This window comes from Cynocephalus volans, chromosome 1 (genome assembly GCF_027409185.1).
Source record: "Cynocephalus volans isolate mCynVol1 chromosome 1, mCynVol1.pri, whole genome shotgun sequence".
Taxonomy (NCBI): Eukaryota; Metazoa; Chordata; class Mammalia; order Dermoptera; family Cynocephalidae; genus Cynocephalus; species Cynocephalus volans.
Genome location: NC_084460.1, coordinates 270582364 through 270603328, shown reverse-complemented (window position 1 = coordinate 270603328; position 20965 = coordinate 270582364). Strand labels below are relative to the sequence as shown.

Sequence of the window (20965 nt, the reverse complement as noted above, 5' to 3'; positions counted from 1 at the left end):
TTTCCAAAAGTATCCAGGTATTTTATACTCAAATTGCAGTCAAAACTTACTTTATATTATAAGTGACTGTCAGTATGGAATAGAATAATTCAAAGTTAAACTTGTCATGATAATTCTATAGAAGGCAGCCAAAAGAGTAGCTTTTTTTCCAAGGTATTTTAGTGTCTTATGCCCTCTCTTGATTCAACAAGTGAAGAATGTAACAACCATGTGTGGATGTCTAAAACACAGGAAGGTTTTAAATCTCTCTTATACAACTATCATTAGGAGATCCATTTGTGTTTCAAAGTTCGATTCTTGGTAATTAATTCCTTTAAAAATTTCATTCATAGTGAGACATTTAAAGCCACCTTTTCTTAAGGCACTGAAAATGATTCCTTGAATTTTTGTATAATTAAAAAATAGGCATTAGTATAGCTTTTGGTGCCAAATTTGAGACAGTGAGTCATTAGTTCTCAACTTGCCCTCTGGTCACGGACATTTAGTCCTAGCCACGAAGCAATATCAACACGGCCTCTTGTTACAGTGTCACTACACACATGTCATTCCCATTATTACAGATGTCACAGAAAAGACAGGAGAAGCCTGTTTTATTACAGGCATGAATGATAGCAAGAGACTGGACCTTTCGGGGGCACTCTGCTAAAACGGGTGATTCAGAGATGCTGTGCCTCATACTTGGAAAAAGATCTGAATTTATTACATTTAATGCTGAGTATAAATCACCAACCTGAATGTGTTATAAAAATGAGCTAAAATGCTGCTTAACAGACATTATTAAAGAGTCTTAAGCATGGAGCCATTTCTAATTGGTAAAAGTTCACAAATGAACACTTCTTGCAAGTACTCATTTTTAAGAACTATTTCTTCCAGTAAGAAGGCCCTTATTTCAGCATGAGATATAATCCAGGGGACAAATCTCTTCATGAAAGTGTCGTCTTTAAGTTCACAGAAGAAATCTCAGTGAAATCTATAATGTAAACCTTATTCCTCACTTACCTTAATATGTATGAGACCAAATCAAGTTTAAAAATAATTAAGAATAAAACGATAAACAATCGAAGCTAGTGTGCTTGGAATAAAACTGCTATGTAAGACAATAAATGTTAAGAGTCAGTATGCTATTATTAGTCTCAAAAAATTATTTTTAAAAAGAATAGTGCAGAAAATTATCTGTGCTGTTTATATCATCTTGATTAAAGGATATAAACATGGATAATTTAAAATTAATCTGTGAAAGAATATGCTGTCATTTCAATTAGAGAAGAGAGAATCACTGTTTAGCTATCCCATCCCAGCAAAGGCACCACCTTAAATCAGGGAAGTTTGGCTTCCAAAATGGGACGGGTACAGTAAACCAATTTTCAGCCACAAAATGTGATTTGCAAAATTGGTTTGAAGTGATGCTGGCTGAATACCACTTCTGTTGGGGAGTGAAATTAAAACTGTCATCCATTCCCACAAAGTCCCAATAGCTTGGTGGCTTCTGGTGTGTGCTGGTTTGTAACCACAGCTGCCTTCCCTACTGGCACAAAGACACCCCTTTTGGGACCCTGCCCCTTCAGCTTGTTTATTAGAATTCTCAAACCGATAATGAAAAGGTACCTTGGGTCACAGGGGAGACCTCATCTCTCAGGATGAGAGGGTGAGGACAAGAGAGGCCAGGAAAAACTGACTAAGCCATGAGGGCTTTTTCCCTCCCTTCTGTGGGTTACTCAGATTTATTTATTAATTCCTTAACTTGGATATCCTTCCCCCCAATTTCATTTCCAAAATGTAGGTTCTAAACAACTATAATTTCTGTTTAATGAGAGAATTCAGAGCCCACACATGTATTTTCTTATAGCTTCAAAAATCTGCTTTATGGAAATATTTACATTTTTACATTTTACTGATTCATCAGTTGTTCATTATTTACCTATGTTCTTAACAGTTGATGAACTTTATTATGGCAGAGCTCATTATAATCAATTTTAAAAAACAAATATTTACCAAACATCTACTATCTAGCTAGGTAAAACAGAGGATACAGAAAAGTACAAGATACAGTTCTTACCCTCAAAAAGCTTATACTTTCTAGTTGGGGAGATGAGCTAAAAATGCATGAAAAAGATAAAATGAAAGATAATTTGACAGGATATGTCAATGAAAGAATCCATGTAAGAAAGACATAGATTTTGTCTACAAAATTAAATCACATGATTATTACATAACAGAAAATCTAGATGTATTATGATCAGCTTGAAAGGTGGAGTTTGGGCCACCCCATTTTGACGCCACAATGTTGATACTGTTTTTTCTCATGACTCTATTCCTATCATTCATCCTTATGATTCTGGCTTATATTGCTTAATGTATCTTGTAAGGATATATACACTTTGTGTTTTATAGCAGATATACCTTCATCTGCTTATGTACTTTGCCATTAATTTAACTACAGATTTCTGTACAGGTGTCAGGGTGATTGTAAAGGTTATAGATGTGACTCTCCTAACTTCTTAAATGTCACAAACATGTGCAAGAGGATGGTCTCGTTTTTTTTGTGGGGATCTTGTTCTTTGAATGCACATGGTTATAGCTTGACAAGGGAAACTCTTGCTTTGAATGACATGGTATTAATTAAACTCTAGCTACCACATTATTATTTGGAATTTATCTAGAGTCAGCTGACATATAGAAGTTTACCTGACTCAATGTACTGAGAACATTTGCCAAGTCTGTGGGAAATCAATTCCTGGGAAAGCTATTGGGGCTCATCAGTGGAAGTGCAGTTGCTTGGTGGCCAATGGAGCAAAGCCCTTGTGAATATCACTGGTGAGGGACTGGCTACCAGTTGCTAAAGAGTGGATGGACACTGATGTACAGAACAACCCAGTGAGGTGGCCTCTGCACTTGCTCAACCAAAGCAGAAAGGTTAGGTGTCTGCCTGCAGCCTCAGCTGCTTTCTATCAGTGTTATTCTTATCAGTGTTCCAGAAAAAAAGGTCATAGAAGAGCCCACAAAATAAACATCTTTCTTTGCAAAGCAATGGGTGGTTCTGAACCAATCTACAAGGTAGGCCAAATACTCAGGGAGTTACCCAGGTAGCTTCAAAAGCCAATTGCATTAAACCATCTTCTGAGAGCAGGGAGACTTGAATACTCTAGGAGACACTGTTAACATAGTAAAGAACTTATTAAAAGGAATGTTTTTGTAGTGTTTCTTGTCTCAGGGGAAGAAAAAAAAAAAAACGCTTGCAAACATTATTCATCTTAAGCTATCCTTCTGAAATATTTAAATATATGTTACCTATTTATTCTGCTTTTATTCTTTGTTCTCCCTCATATTATTTTATTTGGTAATTTGGCCTAGAAGGTATTTGAATGTAAAATCTATGTACATTTGCTTACTCCTTTATAATTCATCTATCACCTACTTGCATCAAATCCTCTTAATTAGTATTATTACAATATTTTCCCACTTTTCTGCCACATTTTAAGGCTAAAAAAAGTGAAGGAATATGTTTTCTTCAAACATTCACTTCTCTTGGCCCTGATGGACATTGTCATTGGTTAGTTTTTGAAACAGCAAACAGAATACTCAAAAAGTTACTGAAGTCCTAGCTAATGCATTAAGATAAGACAAGGAAATATAAGGCATACAGATTGTAAAGGAAGAAATAAAACTGCCTTTGTTCCCTGATGGCATGATCATCTATGTAGAAAATCTAAAAGAATTGACCAAAAACCTCCTGGAACTAATAAGCAATTATAGCAAGGTTGCAGAAGACAAGGTTAATATACAAAAATCAATCACTTTCCTATATACCAGCAATGAAGAAGTGGAATTGAATTTAAAAAACAATACCACTCACATTAGCACCCCCAAAAATGAAGTACTTAGGTATAAATCTAATAAAATACAAGCAAGATCTGTGAGAAAAACTATAAAACTCTGATGGAAGAAATAAAAGAGCTAAATAAATGGAGCTATATTTCATCTTCACGGATAGGAAGACTCAATACTATCAAGATGTCAGTTCTTCCCAAATTGGACTATAGGTTCAGTGCAATCCCAATAAAAATCCCAGAAAGTAATTTTGTGAATATTGACAAAAAAATTTTAAAGTTTACATGCCGAAGAAAAAGACCCAGAATAGCCAACAAAATATCAAAGGAGAAGAACAAACTTGGAGAACTGGCACTACCTAACTTAAAGATTTACTATAAAGTTACAGTAAACAAGACATTGTCGTATTGGTGAAAGAATATACAAAAAGATCAATGGAACAGAGTAGAAAGCCCAGAAATAGATCCACATAAATATAGTCAACTATATTTGACAAAGGACCGAAGACAGTTCATTGGAGAAAAGACAGCCTTTTTGATAAGGGATACTGAAATAACTGAACATCCTCATACAAAAAATGATTGTAGACACAGACCTTACACTCTTCACAAACATTAACTCAAAATGGATCATATAACTAAATGTAAAATGCAAAACTTAAAAATAGGAGAAAACCTAGATAACCTTGGGTATGGCAATTACTTTTTAGATACACCAAAGGCTCAATCTGCAAAAGAAAGAATTGATAAGCTGGACTTCACTAAAATCAAAAACTTCTGCTCTGTGAAAGACAATAAAAATAAAATAAAAAGAGAAGCCACAGAATGTGAGAAAATATCTGCAAAAGACACATCTGATAAAGGGCTGTTATCCAATATATACAAAGAACTCATGAATCTAAACAATAAGAAAACAAACAACTCAATAAAAAAATGGGCCAAAGATCTGAATAGACACCTTACCAAAGAAGATATACATATGTCAAGTAAGCATATGAAAAGATACTCTGAATCATATGTCATAAAGAAAATAAAAATTAAAAAAATGAGACACCAATTATACATAGTAGAATGGCCAAAATTGGGAACTTTGACAACACCAAATGTCAAGGATGAGGAACAACAGGAACTTTTGTTCATTGCTAGTGGGAATGCAAAATGGTGTGGCCACTTTGAAAGACAGTTCAGTGGTTTTCTACAAAACTAAACATAGTCTTACATTATGATCCATCGATTACACTCCTTGGTATTTACCCAAAGGAGTTGAAAACTTATGTCCACACAAAAATCTGCACACTGATATGTACAGCAGCTTTATTCATAATTGCCAAAACTTGGAGGCAACCAGTGGGAGAATGAATAAACAGTGTCACAACCAGACCATGGAATATTTCTCAGCCTTTTATTAAGCCATGAAAAAAAGGATGGAAGAAACTTAAATGCATATTACCAAGTGAAATAAACCAATCTTAAAAGGCTACATATTCTAGGACTCCAACTATATGACATTCTGGAATTAAGAACTATGATGACGGTTAAAAGATCAGTGGTTTTCAGGGGTTAACGGGGAGCAGAGATGAATAGGAGGAGCACAGAGGATTTTCAGGGCAGTGAAAATACTCTGTATGATACTATAATGATGGATACATGTCATTGTACATTTGTCCAAACCCATAAAATGTAAAACACCAAGAGAGAACCCCAGTGCAAACTATGTTCTTTGGGTGATTATAATGAGTCAGTGTAGGCTCATCAATTGTAATTGGTAATGGGAGAGGTTCTGCACGTATGGGAGTAGAGGGGTTATAAGAAATCTCTGCACTTTCCTCTCAATTTTGTTGTGAACTAAAATTGCTCTTAAAAAAGAACTGTTTTTAAAAATGTATCCTGACATGGATCATGCCTTGCTCTGCTAGAGCTAACAAACAGTTAAAAAGGCAGGCAGTGGCTCCCCTCTTCCACTAAGGATGCTTGTGATATGGACCACTGACAAAGAACACGATGATCCTTTCTTTGCAGGACAGTTGAAGCCACAGGTTCTATTTTTGAGTCTGTAAATGATGCCTTTGGTATGGCATCTCTCTCTTTCTCTTTTTTTCCCTCTTTTTTTTTGTTTTCTGAAATCTACATGTCTGTTTTATTTCTATTAGAAAATTATTGCCTATATAAAATATTGGTTCACTTCCTTCTCCTTTACCTCTACATTCAAATTTAAATACTTTCATTGTACTCAAGTATGTGTTAGAATCACTTATCTGACATGAAGACTTAATATTTCACATCATTAAATTAATGGAATTTAATTGAATTAGGTGTGCTATTGATTATTTCTCAGAAACTCATCTTTCCTACCTGTTATTTCTCTTTACTTTTATTTATTTGAGTAACTATATAATGAGCATGTCTCCTCCTACATTCAATAACATGGGTGTGCATAAGTGTAATTAATAACCTCAGTAACTAGATTCATTATCTAATCTTCAATTCATGTTCAACTCTCCCTATTATATGGTATTTCATAATAACTTCAGATATTTTAGTCAAACTTATATTTTCATCAACTGTAAAAATCTGACATTAATTTAAAAACATAATAAAAATTCGAGACTAGACAACACTGGGTCCACTGAACAGTGATGTTTCTGTGAGAGGTCCTGGGACAGCTACTGCTTCAATCTCAACACGGCCTCCTTTGGGCAAAGCAGTGACCTGGAAAGCAGCTCTAGCAGGAAAATTGCTCTTGAAATACTGTTTGTAGATTTCATTGATAGTACTGAAGTGAGCCAGCAAAAGAGTTGCTTTTAAAACATTAGTGAAGTCACAGCCCAGCCTTCAGAATTTCACCCATGTTCGTAAGAGCTTGTTTAGCTTCTTCTGCTACCCCTCCTGGCACAAGTTGTCCACTAGAAGGGTCCAGGGTCCATGCCTAGTTGTGCTGAAATGTAAATGATCCTGCTGACTCATACAGCTTGATTGTAGGAACCAATGGTCCCTGGGGCTTTCGTCAAGCTTATCACCCTTTTGACCAAGAATGACATGGCTGGTCTTTCTCTCCCACAGCCCCTCCAGCAGAAGCAGCCCCTACACCAGCCCTGCTCACTTCTCACCTAACCTGGCATCTGTCTCTCTCTCTTTTTTTTTTACTTCTCTGTGGCTTCTGTCTTGCAGCTCCTACAGGTCCCCATGCTTCCCTACTTTCTAGCCCCTTCTCCCTATTAACACAGAAAAGAATAAGTATTATCATATACATTTTAACCCTGAAATTCCCATTTTAAAACTCTAGCTGTACTGTGAAGGGAAAGGCTTTGTCTCCTGTTACATTTTCAGGCAGCATGTTAAAATGATGTGAAGTTGCCCTTAGTTAGAGCACTAAGTCAATGAGTCTTTATTGATTTGGGCATATGCTAGAAAATGGGGATATTTACCGCCAGAAGTGACCAGTGGGTCTCTCTGAGAAGAACAGATGACACAAACGAGCACTGTTGGTATAGGTCTTTTTGGAATTATTCTAGAGGAGCGATTGTCTCTACAGTTCGTGGAGGTAGCCTGTTAACAGACACATGCAGCTGGAGCTTGTGAATAACAATCTCATGTGGAGCACAGACCTGGGCAGTTCATGGCCATTTACCAGGGAACCTTTTCCTGAAACCATGGTGCAACTAGCACCGGGTTGACACGTTGACATGCTAAAAACACTGAGGGGCATGTTTAGTCCGGTTGATTGTCTGCCTTAGCGAAGTTTAGGCAATCCATGCACTCTCCACCCTTTTAATTTTATGCCTTTCACATTCCTAAAGAATGAGGTTTTCACCATAATGTTGCCACAAGGGTTATTGGTTTAGTAAACTTTGATGTCAATTTTCTTTCTAAAAACTACTTCTGCTGCACGTGGTATATAACATTGTAACTGTGGTTTCTGAAATTCTAAAATGAGTATTTTATCTTTAAGAATATTTTTGTTACTCTGTGGTGAAGTTGTCAACACCTTTTAATATATAAGAATTTCTCCTTTTTCCTCCAATATATAATTTCTTCCATATTTTCAGATACTTACATCATCTAAGCCAATTTGTTGGCACGTTTCACCCCATACCATAGAAAGAAACCGCAGTATAGATTTTAAGTGCTGACAGAGAAAGAACTGTTAATTTGTCTAGTCTGCAACCTGTGCATTTTTTACTTCTCACACAGAGTAGAAATTTCCTGATACATCGATGTTTTATTAACTACTGATATTCCCTATAAAAAAATGTCGGCTTTTCTAGAGGTGAATTCACTTGAATTCTCTTAATGGTGAGCATTGATAGATCCTCAGTTTGGAGACATCTGGATCTTTGAAATCTCTTCCTCTGGCAGAAAAACTAAACAAAGCAAAATACCATTCCAGGGATTCAGTTTAAGTTCTAGGCATTATGCAGTTTTATAAATCTCAGTTTTAGAATGCGCTCTTCAAATCTCATTAGATGGTTCCCATGGATGACTTCCAGTTCCTTTTGTGCCATCTCATCATGCTTCTAGGGCCTAGAGCTGTCACAACACCGCCTTTCCCCCAAACCTGCATCCCATCCTTCCCCATCTACCGAGGGGAATGGCACCTCCACATACGCAGCTGCCCAAGCCCTGGACTCCAGAGTTGTCTTTGGCATAGCTCTTCCCCTCGCTGCCCGCATCCACTCAGCCATCCGTCAGGTCAGTGCACTCCTGAACAGCACAGGCCTCTTCCCTTCCTGGCATTCCCCTCCATAGCCTCCTGGCAGGCCCTCAGCATCTTTCACAGGGATTACAGCAACTTCACATTGCCCTTCGTGATTCCAGTTGTGTCCCTCCAATTTATTCCCCATGCAATTATCAAGGGGCTTTTTTCTACAGCGCAAATCTGATCAAACCACTCTCTTGTTTAAACCACTTCCATGCCTGAGGCCTTCTGGGTAGAGTCAAACTCCTTGGCATGTTGCACAATGTGCTATATGTCCTGCCACTTCCTCACCTCAAATTCAATGTATGCATATAAAATTTTAGCACTTACTCTACTCTATTGCAATCATCTATTTACTTGTGTCTCTCCCACTCCCCCCCCCCACCCCACCTAGCCCTGCCAAGCCACCAGGGCTTAGGCTGTAAAGCCCTGGAGACAAAGACTGTATTTGATTGAAGAGTATTGCCTAAGTGCCTAGGTCAGTGCCAGGTACACTGGGCTATTTAGAAGTTTACTGAATGAATGAATCAATAGATGATGAGTCAGCTCTTTCTGCCTTCACAATCTCATCCAACTGTAGAACAGTAGATTGACTATCACTCAGCAACTCAACTTCTCAAATTTCCCACGCTCACCTGAACTGCCCAGTTAATACAAGTCATGGGTTTACTTTCTTCCAGCAGAGTCTATCTTGTCTCCATCTTTCCTTTGCTCAGCTTCAGCCAGATTCCCTATAACTTTCTTCCTATGCATAAAGTGCACTAAATCGAACTCTAATCTTCTTAAAGAGTTAATGTGTCTCCCTAAATGCCTAATTTACTACCAGAGAGTGACTTAGGCACTGGGGAGAATCCGGCTCATTATTTAATAGCCAATAAGGCCAGCTGTTTCATTTCAAGAAATTAATGGTCTTTAAAACCTTTCCATATTGTACCAACTACTCTTCTCGATGGAGAGCCAAGTGACTTTTATTAGTAAGGTTGATAAAATCCAAACCCTGTTAGTCCTGTTCTAGCCTTCTTCATAATACCAAGAGAGTCTTCTGGGACATCTGGTTATTTTTGTTTTACTCTCCTTGTTGATTCTTTGAGATATTTTCCTTGCTAGATTTTCTTTGGTTGCTCCCTTTGAGACTGCAAAAGGTGGTCCAACAGCTGCACTCCATGGCCTCATGGCTTGACCCCCGGCCTTCGTGACTTCTTAAGTAAGAAAGCCTTTCAGCATTAAGCCTAATTTGGCTGAGACAGTGAGCAGCTTGTTACTTTCAGGTTAGCTCATTCCATCTTTAGCCACCTGAAATTACTCATATGTAAAAAAACATTCACATTCAGAGGATGTTTTATGTAACCATCTTTCTCTTATTAATATCCCACCATTAGGCAAAAAGGTAAAAAAAAAAGCCTAGATTAGGCTACAAATCCATATTATGAGACAAAAATATAGCAGCCCTTACATGTTTAGCCATTGATCAGTATTTTATTTGAAGACATTTGGCTTTTAAGAATAAGAATGAATAAAATACATTTGCCCGCCATCAGCAGCTAATGTTTCTGTTCTTTTCAAATATAAACTGTTGCCAGTGGCACACGAACAACTCTATTACAATATCCTACATACATGAAATGGATTATTTATCTAAATTATATATGGCAGGGGTAGCTATGGTTTAATATTAATATTTTACTTTCTTTTTATTTCCTGTGGTTTTATCCTGCGAATAATTTACAGTGGAATCGATAGTACTTCTTGCTCTGATGGAGGTTGCTGCCTGCTCATTCTCATGAACACTTCTTTTCCCTCTCTACTTTCTGGGGATGAGAACAGGATGTTATTTTTCAAAAGCTGGGAAGATAGCAGAATGTGTAAATCCTATTCTAGGTAGACTGGGGTACACACAAATCTGGCCCCTGAAACTTAACCAGGTTCTGTATTTCATGTTGCTGGTGGGTGTGATAGTGGGAAGGGAGAAAATGGGCATATATAGTCATTTGATGCCATTTCAAAATTCTTTCTGGGATTTATATGCTAGGAAGGTTCTGTTCTCTTTAACAGCAGATCAAAAGGTAGTGTGCAGAATAGAAGCGTATACATGCACTATGCTGTGCGGGGCTGAAAGGCAGGCCACAGTAGGGCTTCTTGCTAAAACTATTACATTTGTTCTGATATTGAAGTCACTCTTCAACACAGTAAGCTACTGTTTGGATATTGTCCTCATAAATTTTTACAAATAAAATAATCTCCATGAAGGCCTTGTAGTTCTGTTGAAAAAAAAAAAATAAAGTAATCACATAGAAACCATAATGTAAGAATTTTAAAAAATGACCCCTTTAAAAAGGGTATAAAGTAAATTCCTCTCAGTAAGTCTTCAGCTTACTGTGTCACAAAACTCTCTAAGCTTACCCCCTCCCCCAGGAATACGTACAAAATATTTAAAAAACTATTTGGCATGTAATTTCAAGGACTTTGAGGATCCCCTGAAACCAATCAATGGACAATTTAGATATGCACAGACCCCAGATTAAGAAAACCTCCTCTCATGGTTCCTTTGAGTTCAGCCAAATTAACACATATACTATCTTCAAGACAAGTTTCCTTCTAGCAAAACTGCATCTCTTTCTCAGAGAAATTAAAAGAGAAACTCCCAATCATATAAATGCTGTCTTTGTGGAGGACGCCTAAAGTTCTTATCAGCTGGATCTGAGGAGCACAGGAATGCATGTTCCGGGAGATGTGGGGTAGATGTGTCAGTTCAACAGGTACACCTTGCTCACGTGGCAGAGGGTCACATCAGCTGGCAGAGGGTCAAAGAGAAGAGTATATATTTTGCAAGAAGAAGGGCCACATTAAGAAAGAAGCCCATTTGGGTGATCTTGATGATTCCCAGGACACTGAAGAGTGGTATTGCATTACATTCCAGGAGTCTAGGTCGAATGCCTCAGGACATTTGCTTTCTGACACAGGGCATAACTGCAGTAAGTGCAAGATGTACGTTGACTCTGGCTGATGCAACAATAAACCACACAGATATTTTCCATAATGTTTCTCCAAAGCTGGTTAGCATGGGTGTCAAGACCACCACATATTCTTTATGATTATAGCAATATCACATTTGATATTGCTTGAAACTATGTTATGAAAGTTCATTACTGCTTAGGATGACATGTATGTTCAATGAATTTGTGTCACAGAAGTGTCAAAATAAATGAAATCATAAAATAACTAGAAGATAATACAGAGATAACTTCTTGAACATAAAAGTAGAAGAATCAATCATAAGGCAAAAGATTAAAGATTTAACATATAAAATTATAAATTTCCATTTACCATAAATACAATTTAAAGTTAAAAGAATTTTAAATATGAAAAAGTGTTAATGTCCTTAATATATGAAGAGCTTTAATAAATCGAGAAGAAAAAGATAAACACCTAGACAGGAATGATATGCAAACAGATAAACTACAACAGGCTGAAAAAAACATATAAATTCAAATAAATATGTGAGAAAATTTCAACCTCACTAAGAGTAAAGAAATTCCAAATTAAAACTTTGTGATCATAATTGTTACTTTTTCACCTATTAAACTGATATAGATTTTAAAAAATATTTATACTCCGTGCTGGTGGGGATGTAAATCAGTACTTTTTTGGAGTTCAATCTGGCAATACATATCAGAAACTTTAAACATATTATCATTCTGTGGCCTGATAATTACATTTTAGGAATTTATCCTGTAGCCTGCTTGACTCATGACATATATTCTTTGTTCTAAGAAGATGAGCCTAAGTGTCTTAATTGAATTGAATGTGATTAATCCAGTTTTACTGCCTTCATGGATACAACATTGGTATCTTAGCATAAAGCCTAATGTTAAGGTGAGACTGTGGAGACCAAAGGAGCCACATGACTGGGGCCACAAAACTAATCCCTGCATTTGGCCAAGTTCCTACTGTTCTTAATTGGAGCAAAGGTAACCATGTTGAAATCTATCCAAAACTTTACCTCGTGTGTGTTTTCAGCCACAATCATAAGTAAACTAACTGCAGACACTCAAACCACCATTGTTCATTAATGGGCGTCCTGAATCAGGTACCTTAGTACCAAATTTCCATTTTCTTGAAGGTTTCTGTAATCCCAGAGGTGTCCCAGGGGTGCTGCTGTATTCCAGTGATGTCTGAGCATGGGCTCGACAGAAAATGAACTAGTCAAAGGTCTTACATCATTTTGATGAATTGTATATTTGAGGGAAACAAAGAGAAACCAGAAATACATTCTCAGCGTCTCTCTGTTGGGCTGTTCTGTTGATGCTGGTATTCATTGTGTTCCATATAAGACAAGGCTAATTCACAGAACACCTGCTCCAAAAATAAAGTGAAGACATCAAGACCGTCTGGGGCTATTTAGTAATTATATGTTTTTCTCTTGTGAAAGGCAACCAGAACTGATCCGCTTTGACCCTGGGACTTCACACTCACTAGCTGTAGTAACCCTGCTGTGCTCCACCGTATTGCTTGGCACGTATGGTCCACTGAGGTCCAAGTATGTGTGCTTCTTGGCTTGAGGCTTTCTGTCGCCAGTGCACAAGACAGGCAGAAGTACCGGGAAGCTGGCACCTTACAAGCAACCCTTAGCCAATGACAATGGGACTTGAAAGATAAGTACTCCAAGATTCCTGCGCCTCAGGTGGGATAAGGTATGAATGCATTCCATACTATCTCCAGAAGGCCCTAGCAGAACTGGACACCCCGCCCCCCCCCCGACTGTAGCAGTAACCTGCTCATCAATGCACGTATCCTGTCTTTCTTCCCTCCCCTTCCTCACTTCCCTTCCTGGGATTGCTTTCCGGATAAAATCACATGCACTCAAATCCTTGTCTCAGAGTCTCCTTCAGGGGGGATCAGCCTAGGGCACTAGAATGAGGACTTTTTTTACTTTTGAATTTGTACTAGAAAATTATGATAACTTTCACTATTCCTTGTTACTGTTGTAGCAACAATAGTGCAAGGAACTCTTTATATCCTTTACCAAATCCACCAATTCTTTACCTTTTGCCCATTTACTTTATTGTTCACTCTTTTCTTCCATTCTGTTCCCTTCCCCTCTGTATTAGTCCATTTCTGCTGCTTATAACATAAATAACCTGAAAGTGGGTCATTTGTAAAGAAACAATATTTATTGCTTAGTCTTGGAGGCTGGGAAGTCCAAAGTCCAGGGAACACACCTGGTGAGGGCCTTTTTAGGTGGTAAATCCACAGTGATGCAAGTGTCTGTCACATGGCAGAGTGGCAGAAGCAGAGAGAGCTTCTCATGCGCTCTCCTTTAAAGCCATCAGAACCACAGCCACAACCACCATTAAACAATCAAATGGATTAATCCATTCACTAGGGAATGGTCCTTACAATTTAATCACCTTTTCAAGGCCCCATCTTTCAATTATCATAAGGATTTCCTACGCTCTTCACACTATCACAGTGGGGATTAGGCTTCTAATACATGGACTTTGGGGGACAATCCGAAGCACCCTCTATCCTTCCTCCCTCTCTCTATACACACACACACACACACATATACACATACTAGTATTTCCTGAACACTTATCCCTCTTTATCCTTAAATATTTCAGAGATATTTCTGAACAACAAGTATATTCTGTTTTATAAGCACAGTACGGATACCAAGATGATTTCCACTGTTTCTTCTTTCCCTCATGCTTATGCTTTATGGGGTCAGAGCTATGTGTAGTCACAGAATGCCAGATGACATTAAGTCACCAATTCTTCCTACTTAAGAAAAATATCATTTCCAGAATGAAATTACATAGACAGTGATAGATAACCCTTTGCTGTCCATACAAGCAGTAAAGACATGTTGCAACCACAGACTGGCACCCAGGCCTCTGCAAATTGCCCAGTCCACTTGCCTCTTTCTGTACTTTCTGAGTATGAGACTCGGTCATTTATTGCAGCATCACCCCTGACATGCTCTGGAGTATTTTGTCCAGTTCTCATGAATGCACATTTGTCTGACACCCTGGGTCAGCCACTGCCATTCCCATGCACGTTGACCCATCTCTACTGCATATTTCAGTGGTCACCTTCTGGAGGTCTGAAAGACACCTCAAATCTGTCATGTCCTAACCCATAATCATGATCCCCTCTGACCCCCCAAACCTAGTTCTCTCTCAGCATTTTCTCTCTCGGGGAATGGTGCCATCACCCTTGCTGTTGTGTGTGTATTAATTCTTGACACCTGGCTCCACTTACCCCTCACACCCACATGCAATCCATAATCAATTCTGTCAAGACTCTCCACCACCTTTCTCCAATTCTGCTATCATCACCACCACCCTTGTATACACTACCCACAGCAAAAACTTTTCAACTGGTCCACATCCACTCCTGCCTCCCTTCAAACTATTCTCTACCCTGCAGTTTTTAGAAAAGCCATTTTGAAACACAAATCTGACCATGACATCCTCCTGCTTAAAACCCATCAAAGGTTTCTAATTAGTCCTGGAAGAAATACAAACATCCTTACCTTGACCACCACGATCTGACTTCTACCTACCTTTGCTGCTCAAGTCTTACGGTCTCTGTTTCAGCCACATGGCCTTTTTTCAGTCTCTGTTCACCATGCTTTCTCCTACCTCAAGGCCTCTGCATGTGTTGTTCTCTGTGCCTGGAATTTTTCTTTTTTCTTCTCTCTAATAACCTCTTTCAGATCATAACTCATGTCTCACTTCTTCCCCTGATTTGGTCCAATTTCACATTATATTTTCTTGAATCACACGTGCAATTTTATGTTTTCTTTGTGATTGTACAGTTACTGTCTTCCCCACTGGATTATAGGCTCCTGAGGACAGGGGCTGTGTCTGTGCGAGCCTGTCATGGTACCCTCAGGGCCTGCAGAGTGTACCGAACTGAGTAGGTGGTCAGCACACTGTTGCTGAGGGGAGGAATAAGGAAGAGTAGACAATTTTCCAGCCCATCTATTCAGGATAACAAAGTTGCACAGATAAATCTGACTCATCTTTTTAAAAAAAAAATTAGGTACGAAAGGAGTGGCCAGCAAAAGGACAAACTGAGGAATTCAAGCTGTTGACAAGGTGGTAACATAAGTGACTTCTCTATAACCGACCCACAGAAGGCAGTCATCACATAATCTTGGCCACATTACAGGCAGCACATCCGGAAATTACTCATATAAAACACTGACTAGAAGTTCTGTCTCATACATGGACCTGATTTTGATGTTGGAAAATCTATAAAAGGTTGTTGTACAATCTGGACCATTTAGTATAAATTGTCAAAGACATCAACATATCAATGGAAAGTGATCAAGAAGCCGGATACAAACTCTGTCCTGATTTTATATGACTGTTTCCAGGGGAAAAAAAAAATTTCACTGTGACAAATTCCTTCTCAAAATAGCTCAACATGTTTACTTTCCATCCTAAACCTCTGCTGCAACAATTACAGCTCTTTCCAGCACTGTATAAAAACCAGGCTGTCAGACACTATCATTTCTGGAAATGGGTCTGCATTAGCCTCAGCTACAAGTAAGCAATTAGTGGGCAGAAACCTTATCTGAGCAGTCACTACCCTGTCTTCACTTTAGACCAATGGCCAAGTTTAAAGGGTACTAATGATGCCCCAGAGTGTATTGCCGGTGGAGAGTGGCCAGTGAGAATTCCCAGCTTCCTACCTATTTAACATGTCATTCCATGTTCAACCATAGGGTCAGTTCTGCTAATTGTTGAGTGGGACAACCTTCTATTGGGACAAGTTCCAACCACTTCTCTCTAGGCTTAATTGAAGACTTGGAATATAAGCAGAAACACATCCTGGAGGCTGCTCTTTTTGTACCAACCCTTCTCACATTTGTACCACAAATGTTTGCCTTTGCTGGAAATAATGGAGCTGGACCAAGGTGTTTCCTGGCATAATGACTGAGGTTGTGGGGCCTGTGTCACATGAGATCCAGGGCACAGATGGCGCTTGTGTGGCACCTCCACGGTACTTGACTGCCAGAGCTCTCTTCTCTGAGCTTGAAGCAGCAGAGGCAGTAGAAGCAACCCTCGCACAGTTCTCTGGCATTTGCACCTCAGCCATGTCCCCTAAGGGTCTGCCAGGACTATACCATGAAAGAACAAACGATAATTCCCTGGCTATGAAAATTGCTGAAGTGGAACCAACTGGTATATATATTTTAACCCACTAGCATAACACAGAGGCAGTCCTAAAAAAAAAAAAAAAAAAAAAAAAAAAAGAGCACCGTTTAAAAGATATTTCAGCTGGAAGGAGCTGGGTGTTTAAATATGCTAAGGAGAGCTCTGTGGTTTGTGGCTGCCATTCTTAGTAATTTTTCATGCCTACTAGGGGTTTGTTCATAGTAAATGTCCCTGAGTTATATACTGCAGTGCTTTAGGATGGGATCAGAATAGTGTGGGCTGCCTCAGTGAAGGCGGGTCACTGAAGGCTTCTCTCCTACCTGTTTTACAGCCAGCCCAGCACAAGACAACTTGACGGAGTGGAGAGCCCAGAGTTCTCAGAGGGAGAAAGAACTAGACTGAATCCAGTCTGCCTCTTATTATGTGTGCAGTCTTGACTACACCATTTTATATCTCTGAGCCTCAGTGTCTTCATCCATAAAATAGGGATAATAATATTTATGTCAGGATTGTCACAAGAAATAAATGAGGTGACATAAAGTACCTACCAGAGTTCCTGGAGCATAATAAAGACTCAACAAATGTTGGTTCTTTCTCCTACGCCCCGTTACAAGTGTTTCTGTGGAAGAGCAGTACAGAATGTGACCTGGGGGCTGTGAGGCTGGTCCACACATGGGGGGTATGTAGCACAGCCTGAGGGAGGCCATTCACATCCCTACTTGTGCTCCCAATGGGAACAGAATAATTGTAAGGAAAATGTGGCCATCTTGTTTTCACTTAGGGAAAACAGCATAGTGATCTAAGAATAAAAATGATGTAACTCAAAAGCATTTTCTTTTTAAAAAATTTATCTATTTTTCTTGTATTTTATTATTTTCATAACATGCAGATTTATTTTTATTTTTATTTTTTTTTATTTTTTTCTTAATTTTATTTTGTTGATATACAATGTGGTTGATTACTGTGGCCCATCACCGAAACCTCCCTCCCTCCTCCCTCTCCGCCCTCCCTCCCAACAATGTCCTTTCTGTTTGCTATAACATGCAGATTTCAACATTTTCCATTTTCTTTGGAATCCTAGAAGATGTTCACAAGAACATAAACGTATTTTTAATACGATCTAAGGTATCTTCTGTCCCATGAACTCATGTTAATTGAGAAAAAAGGTGATATGTTCCAACCTCTCCTTAACTCGTCAGTGTTAGTGGTGTAGTAAAGTAAAATAAAAAACACCCAGAAAGACCTGGGCTTGAATTCTTATTCTGATTCTGTCACTCTAAGGATGAATTTTCTCTTTTACTAAAGGACCATCATAATGACTACCCCCTCCCTACCTTAATTGTTCTTACTTGAATTTTTCTCTTTAAATACGATTGACATCTTTGAATCAATTTCCACGCAGGTCCTCGTATATAAAAATGAAAAATAAATCTAGAGATTTTACTGTTAATTACTTTGGGTAAATAATATCATGTATTCATGCATTTGGTGAGGTACTAGCTTTTTATCCGAGATGCTTACATGTCTTAGTCATTTAATGTAATTTTAAATAAGCACAAAGCACAGGCCTCACAAACATACAAATCAGATATAATGACGAATTAGCACACTTAGTTTATTCATAGTGTCCCTGCCTGCAGTAGGTTGATACCAGGACACCTGTATACAGCAAACCCAGGAACCTGGGCCAAGGGACAGTAGCAAATGGCTGGAGTGATATAGAAGACCGGGGGAGGTGGGTGCAGAATGGGAGTGTACACAGTGCAGAACAGTTTAGCACTGTTGAGAAAATCACCCCCATAATTCCAGGGCAATGAGCACTGGGAGGCAGATGGTAGAATGGCAATAAAATAGGAAAACACTGAGAACTACAAAGTATATGAGAAATGAGAAATAGAATGCTCTAAATTAAGCAGATGCCTAGGCACAAAACAACCTTCTTTTCTTTTGGCTGAAGAAGTAGGAAACAAATGCTAAGACTCCTTTAGATATGTGCAGGAGGGAAAACATGAAAGTCAGCTAACCAAGCTTAACATATTTCAAGTCCATGGTAATGTCAGATTTGGCACTCTTGAAATAGCAGACACATACTCTTCCTCTAAAAAGAGCACTTAGCCAACAAATATGTAACAGTTGAGAGTTGTCTATGGAAAATGAGGGAAAAAGTAAAAATCTGTGGAATTTCAATATGTGGGCCATCAAGATTCAGATAAAACTACTTTGGGGACATCAGTACTGTAACAGGTCTTAACATGTTTTAAATCACTAATATTCAAACTAAACTCATAATGGAGGCCTTCGACTGAATAATTAATATCAAATATTCTAACTGGCATCAAGGATATATTAGCTATGAGGAAATGATGAAAAGTTTGATTAAAATGGACTTTTATCCGAGGAACTAAGTGACATAAAAATGAAATGGCAGTAGCATTAACCCCCTGATCTCAGCTGTTTGGCATCTTAAAGTGATATTACATGCTAAGGCTTTTTGCATTTTCAGGAAGTTTGAGTTGACAATGGAGACATCTTAATCTCACAAAGAATTAAATCACTGCTAATTCATCATTTTGTCCTCGGCATGAAGACTGAGGTGGTGTCAGGGGGCCAGACCAACAGGCAGCTGACTCTACTGGGAAGGGAAACTAGAGACTAGATTTTTAACAGGAACCTGAGGAGAAAGCTTAATCTGGTGGGGTAAAAGAGCTTCACTGATTTTCAAAAGGCATTGAACTCTGTCATATACCAGTGTGGAACATACAATCTAGACAAGTTCTTCAGATCATCTTAGAATTCCTGCAAAGTCAGAGCAGCAATCTTAGCCACAAGCACAGAAAGGAGGCTTTTCCTAGTGAGGATGACGGTTCAGATCAAGTTGCACCACCAGGAAGGGGTCAGAGAGACTGGCCAAGGATTTGCAGCATCTAGATGAAGTATGACGGACCTTGTCTGAAGGTCAGCAGAAAAGTACTTACAGCTGAAATGACCTCAACCTCTGGTAGAAAATTCGTGCAGCCGCCATCATTGCAGGGAGCAGTGATATTCTCCTGAAGCATCTTATTTGACACGCTGACCACGGAGACTCTGCCAACTTCTACAGCCCCTGCCCCCACCCAGAAACACACTCACACACATATACACCTAACCTTCTGATTGCTCAAGTTTTCACTGAACTCATTTAATTACTGTCTAGATTCGCTCCAGCAAAAGACCAGCACTTTGGCATTGCTGGAAATCTTTGCTGAACTTGAATGTCACTGCCATCTGCTTAGCAAGTGCTACAAAATAATGCAAGGTCAGCAAAGGAAAATTCAATAACAGGGAGCAGAGCAGAGGTTCACCGGAGAAGGGGACAAGAGAAATCTGAGAAGAGCATCTATAAGCAGTGAGGTAAATGACAGAAAAGGACACAGAGGATGCCCAGACAAGCTGCTTCTGGGGACAACATAATGTAGTAGACAGTGTGCATGCTGCAAGTGTCAAAGTTAGCTGTGCACTTGTGATTGGAGTCTTCCCGAGGATGGGTGAAAGCACATGTAGACGAGAAAGCTGAAACCAACAAAATGAACCAGCTGAAACGTTAAAGCGGAGTATGTTCTAACGTGTGTTCTGATCTGAACATAAACGTGCCCAATATGAAAACACTGGGAACACACAGAAAGCGAGTTTATTTTGGGTTCCTAGGAAGCAAGCATAAGCTGTTTGCTCCTTCTAATATTGCTCTTTCTATCCGAAAACAGCTCTAGTATGTTGCTTCTCATTATGAGGTGAACTTGAAAGCGGCTGGAGATGTTCCGAGAGACATTGTTTTTTTGTTTTTGTTTTTTCTCCCAAGAAACTTAGGTTGTATGGGTGAGGGCAACATCAGGGCTGAAAGCCCAATAAGGCCTGTGCAGGACTTCATTCCTCATGAGTCTCAGGAAAGGGAGTCTTTCTCTCCATGGGAGTGCTCGTGCAGCCCTCCACCAGAAAATTTATTATAATCTTTTTTCTTCTGGGTAGATATTATTCTTAATCTTAAAGGACTAAAATACCAATGTGCAGACACCGCTTTTTTGTCTCTCAGGAGTGTTTTAACAAAACAGGATTCTCTTTTTGGTAGGCAAAGTACATTGCTTAATGTTCATCTGCAATTACGCATTAAACTGTTCATATTTCAAATGAAAAACCTGAGGGAATGGGAGAATTGATTTTATGACAGCATTACAGAGACGGTTGAAAGGCATTACTTAACCTGTATATTAGTAATGTTCTGTGTCATACACGAAGATGAA

At 38.8% G+C, this 20965-nt stretch overlaps 1 protein-coding gene and 1 pseudogene across 3 annotated transcripts in view; both read right to left on the bottom strand.

The window, feature by feature from the left end:
* The window catches only part of PARD3B (par-3 family cell polarity regulator beta), a 990710-nt gene that overhangs the window by 25009 nt on the left and 944736 nt on the right, over positions 1-20965 (bottom strand). The window lies entirely within an intron of this gene.
* On the bottom strand, positions 6435-6865 carry LOC134389204 (2-iminobutanoate/2-iminopropanoate deaminase-like; annotated as a pseudogene).